The following is a 6,914-nucleotide window of genomic DNA, read 5'->3' on the forward strand; positions in this document are numbered from 1 at the left end:
TGAGAAGACTGCACAATGCAGCGAAGAATAACCCCCACTTGCTGCAACTAGAGAAAGCCTGTGTGCAGTAATGAAGACCCAACACAGCCAAAAAACAAAAAAACAAAAAACAAAAAAAAAAGACTAATTAGACCAGATAGACTTAACTGATATTTATAAGACATTCCATCCAAAAACAACAAACTACACTTTCTTCTCAAGTGCTCATGGAACATTCTCTAGGATACATCATATCTTGGGTCACAAATCAAGCCTCAGTAAATTTAGGAAAATTGAAATCGTATCAAGTATCTTTTCCGACCACAAAGCTATGAGACTAGATATCAATTACAGGGGAAAAAATGATAAAAAATACAAACACAGGGAGGCTAAACAATATGCTACTAAATAACGAAAAGATCACTGAGGAAATCAAAAAATACCTAGAAACAAATGACAATGAAAACACGACAACCCAAAATCTACGGGATTCAGCAAAAGCAGTTCTAAGAGGGAAGTTTACAGCAATACAATCCTACCTCAAGAAATAAGAAAAATCTCCAATAAACAATCTAAGCTTACACCTAAAGGATCCAGAGAAAGAACAAATAAAACTCAAAGTTAGCAGAAGGAAAGAAATCATAAAGAGCAGATCAGAAATAAATGAAACAGAAATGAAGGAAACAGTAGCAAAAATGAATAAAACTAAAAGCTGGTTCTTTGAAAAGATAAACAAAATTGACACACCATTACCCAGACTCATCAAGAAAAAAGGTGAGAAGACTCAAATCAACAGAATTAGAAATGAAAAAGGAGAAGTTACAACGGACACTGCAGAAACACAAGGGATCGTGAAAGACTACTATAATCAACTATATGCCAATAAAAGGGACAACCTGGCAGAAATCAGCAAATTCTTAGAAAAGTACAAATTCCAAGACTGAACCAGGAAGAAACAGAAAATATGAACAGACCAGTCACAAGCACTGAAATTGAAACTGTGATTTAAAATCTTCCAATAAACAAAAGCCCAGGACCAGATGGCTTCATGGGTGTATTCTATCAAATGTTTAGAGAAGAGCTAACACTTATTCTTCGCAAACTCTTCCAAAATATAGCAGAGGGAGGAACACTCCCAAACTCATTCTAGGAGGCTCAAAATCACCTGATAGTAAAGCCAGACAAAGAGGTCACAAAAAAAGAAAACTACAGACAAATATCACTGATGAAAATAGATGCAAAAATCCTCTACAAAATACTAGCAAACAGAATCCAACAGCACATTAAAAGGATCATACACCATGATCAAGTGGGGTTTATCCCAGAAAGGCAAGGATTCTTCAGTATACACAAATCAATCAATGTGATAAACCATGTTAACAAGCTGAAGAGTAAAAACCATATAATAATCTCAATAGATGAAGAAAAAGCTTTCAACAAAATTCAACACCATTTAAGACAAAAGCTCTCCAGAAAGTGGGCATAAACCTACCTCAACATAATAAAGGGCCATATATGACAAACCCAAAGCCAACATCCTTCCCAATGGTGAAAAACTGAAACAATTTCCACAAAAATCAGGAACAAGACAAGGTTGCCCACTCTGACCACTTTATTCAACATTGTTTTGGAAGTTTTAGCTACAGCAACCAAAGAAGAAAAAGAAATAAAAGGAATCCAAATCAGAAGAGAAGTAAAACTGTCACTGTTTGCAGATGACATGATACTATACATTGAGAATCCTAAAGATGCTACCAGAAAACTACTAGAGCTAATCAATGAATTTGTTAAGTAGCAGGATCCAAAATTAATGCACAGAAGTCTCTTGCATTCCTATACACTAACAACAAATAACCTGAAAGAGAAATTAAGGAAACACTCCCATTTACCACTGCAACAAAAAGAATAAAATACCTAGGAATAAACCTTCCTAAGGAGACAAAAGACCTGTATGCAGAAAACTATAAGACACTGATGAAAGAAATTAAAGATGATACAAACAGATGGATATACCATGTTCTTGGATTGGAAGAATCAGCACTGAAAATGGCTATACTACACAAAGCAATCTACGGACTCAATGTAATCCCTATCAAGCTACAAATGGCATTTTTCACAGAACTAGAACAAAAGAGTTTACAATTTATATGGAAACAGAAAAGACCCTGAATAGCCAAAGCAATCTTGAAAAAGAAAAACAGAGCAGGAGGAATCAGGCTCCCCAACTTCAAACTATATTACAAAGCTACAGTAATGAAGACAGTATGATACTGGCAAAAAAACAAAAATACAGATCAAAGGAATAGGATGGAAAGCCTAGAGATAAACCCATGCACCTATGGTCACCTTATCTTTGACAAAGGAGGCAAAATATACAATGGAGAAAAGACAGCCTCTCCAAACAGAAATATAGATCAATGGAAAAGGATAGAAGGACCAGAGATAAACCCACGCACATATGGTCACCTTATTTTTGACAGGAGGCAAGAATATACAAGGGAGAAAAGACAGCCTCTTCAATAAGTGGTGCTGGGAAAACTGGACAGCTACATGTAAACGAACGAAATTAGAACACTCCCAAACAGCATACACAAAAATAAACTCAAAATGGATTAAAGACCTCAATGTAAGGCCAGACACTACAAACTTCTTAGAGGAAAACATAGGCAGAACACTCTATGACAAATCACAGCAAGATCCTTTTTGACCCACCTCCTACAGAAATGGAAATAAAAACAAAAATAAACAAATGGGAACTAATGAAACTTAAAAGCTTTTGCACAGCAAAGGAAACCATAAACAAGACAAAAAGACTACCCTCAGAATGGAAGAAAATACTTGCAAATGAAACAACTGACAAAGGAGTAACCTCCAAAATATACAAGCAGCTCATGCAGCTCAATATCAAAAAAACAAACAACCCAATCCAAAAATGGGCAGAAGACCTAAATAGACATTTCCCCAAAGAAGATACACAGAATGCCAACAAACACATAACAGGATGATCAACATCACTAATCATTAGAGAAATACAAATCAAAACCACAATGAGGTATCACTTCACACCAGTCAGAACGGCCATCATCAAAAAATCTAGAAACAATAAATGCTGGAGAGGGTGTGGAGAAAAGGGAACCCTCTTTCACTGTTGGTGGGAATGTAAATTGATACAGCCACTGTGAAGAAAATGGAGGTTCCTTAAAAAACTAAAAGTAGAACTACCATATGACCCAGCAACCCCACTCCTGGGCATATACCCTGAGAAAACCATAATTCCAAAAGAGTCATGTACCACAATGTTCATTGCAGCACTATTTACAATAGCCAGGACATGGAAGCAACCTAATTGTCTATGAACAGATGAGTGGATAAAGAAGATGTGGCACACATATACAATGGAATATTACTCAGCCATAAAAAGAACCGAAATTGAGTTATTTGTAGTGAGGTGGATGGACCTAGAGTCTGTCATACACAGTGAAGTAACTCAGAGAGAGAAAAACAAATACTGCATGCTAACACATATATACGGAGTCTAACAACAACAACAAAAAAGATTCTCATGAACCTAGGGTCAGGACAGGAATAAGGACGCAAAGGTAGAGGACAGACTTGAGGACCTGGGGAATGGGAAGGGTAAGCTGGGATGAAGTGAAAGAGTAGCACTGACATATATACACTACCAAATGTAAAATAGATAGCTAGTTGGAAGCAGATGCATAGCCCAGGGAGATCAGCTCGGTGCTTTGTGACCACCTAGAGGGTTGGCATAGGGAGGGTGGGAGGGAGACACAAGAGGGAGGGGATATGGGGATATATGTATACATATAACTGATTCACTTTGTTATACAGCAGAAATTAACACAACATTGTAAAGCAATTATACCCCAATAAAAATGTTTAAAAAGCCCCATGATTATAAATCTCCTAAATTATCAGTTGATAATACTTTGTTGATATATTGCCAAGGGACAAAAGCAGAAGTTTTCAAAATACATACATACTTAAACACACACATAATATATATATATAATATTTAATAACATAATACTACATAATATTCTATATGCTTATATAAATATATATATATATGAATACATATATGCATGCATATACATAAAAATATGGCTGGGAAGAAACAGACCAACATATTATTGATACTCTCTTGGTTCTGGTATTACTGGTGATTATTTTGTTCTACTTTTGTAAGAAGGAAAAAGAAACATTTAATTTATTTTATTTTTATTTTCTAAATTTTTATTGAAATATATTTGATTTATAAAGTTGTGTTATTTTCAGGTATACAGCAAAGTGATGCAGTTATACATATATATATAGTCTCTTATCACATTCTCTTCCATTATAGGTTATTACAAGATATTGAGTATACTTCCCTGTGCTATACAGTAGGCCCTTGTTGGTTATTTTATCTGTGAGTCTTTTTCTGTGTTGTAAATAAGTTCATTTGTATCATTTTTTTAGATTCCACATATAAGCAATATCATATGATTTTTGTCTTTCTCTGTCTGACTTACTTCACTTAGTATGATAACCTCTAGGCCCATCCATGTTGTTGCAAATGGCATTATTTCATTCTGTTTTATGGCTGAGCAATATTCCATTGAACATATATATACCACATCTTTATCCATTGATCTGTCAATGGACACTTACACTGCTTCCATATCTTGGCTGTTGTAAATAGTGATGCTATGAACATTGAGGTGCATGTATCTTTTTGAACTATGATTTCCTCCAGATATATGCCCAGGAGTGGGACTGCAGGATCATATGGTAGCTCTATTTTAAGTTTTCGGAGGAATCTCCATACTGTTTTCCATAGTGGTTGCACCGACTTACATTCCCACCAACACTGTAAGAGGGTTTCCTTTTCTCCACACCCTCTCCAGCATTTATCATTTGTAGATTTTCTGATGGTGGCCATTCTACCCGTGTGCGGTGATACCTGATTGTATTTTTGATTTGCATTTCTCTAATGAGCAGTGACATTGAGCATATTTTCATGTGCCTTTTGGTCATCTGTATGTCTTTTTTGGAGAAATGCCTTTTTAGATATTCTGCCCATTTTTTGATTGGGTTACTTTTTTCTTTGATATTGAGCTGTATGAGCTATTTGTATATTTTGGAGTTTAATCCCTTGTTAGTCACATCATTCGCAAATATATTCTCCCATTTTGCAGTTTGTCTTTTCATTTTGTTTATAGTTTCCTTTGCTGTGCAAAAGCTTTTAAGTTTCATTAGGTCCCATTTGTTTTTTTGTTGTTGCTGTTGTTTTGTTTTTATTTCCATTACTCTAAGAGGTGGATCTAAAAAAATACTGCTGCGATTTATGTCAAAGAGTGTTCTATGTTTTCCTCTAATAGTTTTATAGTATCTGGTCTTACATTTAGGTCTTTAATCCATTTTGAGTTTACTTTTGTGTATGGTGTTAGAGAATGTTCTAATTTCATTCTTTTACACGTAGCTGTCCCGTTTTCCCAGAACCACTTATTGAAGAGACCATCTTTCCTCCATTGTACATTCTTGCCTCCTTTTTTGTATATTAACTGACCATATGTGTGTGGGTTTATTTCTAGGCTCTCTCTCCTGTTCCACTGATCTATATTTCTGGTTTTGTCCATAATGTTTGTCCAACAGTACCATACTGTTTTGATGACTACAGCTTTGTAGTGTAGTCTGAAGTCAAGTAGCCTGATTCCTCCAGCTCCATTTTTCTTTCTCATAATTGTTTTGGCTATTCGGGGTTGTCTGTGTTTCCATACAAATTTAAAATTTTTTTGTTCTAGTTCTGTGAAAACTTCCATTGGTAATCTGATAGGAATTGCACTGAATCTGTAGATTGCTTTGGGTAGTATAGTCAGTTTGACATTGATTCTTCCAATCAACAACACGATATTCTTTCCATTTCTTTGTGTCATCTTCAATTTCCTTCATCAGTGTCTTACAGTTATCAGAGTACAACTCTTTTGCCTCCTTAGGTAGGTTTATTTCTAGGTATTTTATTTTATTTTTTTGATGCCATGGTAAATGGGATTGTTTCCTTAATTTCTCTTTCTGACTCTTCATTCTTAGTGTATAGAAATGCAACAGATTTCTGTATTAATTTTGTATCCTGCAACTTTACCAAATTCATTGATGAGCTATAGTAGTTTTCTGGTAGTGTATTTAGGATTTTCTATGTATAGTATCATGTCATATGCAAACAGTGACACTTTTATTTCTTCTTTTCCAGTTTGGATTCCTTTCATTTTTTTTCTTCTCTGATTGTCATGGCTAGGACTTCCAAAACTACATTGAATACAAGTGGTGAGAGTGGACATCTTTGTCTTGTTCCTGATCTGAGAGGAAATGCTTTCAGTTTTTCACCATTGAGTTTGATATTAGCTGTGGGTTTGTTATACATGGCCTTTATTATGTTGAGCTAAGTTCCCTCTATGCCCACTTTCTGGAGAGTTTTATCATAAATAGATGTTGAATTTTATCAAAAGTTTTTTTCTGCATCTATTGAGATAATCATATGGTTTTCATTCTTCTATTTTTAATGTGGTGTACCACACTGATTGATTTGCAGATATTGAAAACATTCAATAAAAAAACATTCAAAATCATAAAGAATAAATAATTTCAAGAGTGAAGTGTTAGAAAGAGAAACAATGAAGGAATGTATTATTATTTATCTTTGTCTTTATTTATATATGTAAATTTTTCCTTTCTAAAAGCAGAGAAATTGTAGATGAATGGTTTTAGAATATATAGGTGTATGCATATATATATATATATATATATATATATATACACATACACACACACACACACATATATATATGAACATTGCTACTCAGCAAATAGTGCTTCCAGCTGTCTCTAAAACATATTAATAAAGGTTTTTAAACTAGAACTGTATGCTATGATTG

The sequence above is a fragment of the Mesoplodon densirostris genome, chromosome 5, assembly GCF_025265405.1.
Source record: "Mesoplodon densirostris isolate mMesDen1 chromosome 5, mMesDen1 primary haplotype, whole genome shotgun sequence".
NCBI classification, from domain to species: Eukaryota; Metazoa; Chordata; class Mammalia; order Artiodactyla; family Ziphiidae; genus Mesoplodon; species Mesoplodon densirostris.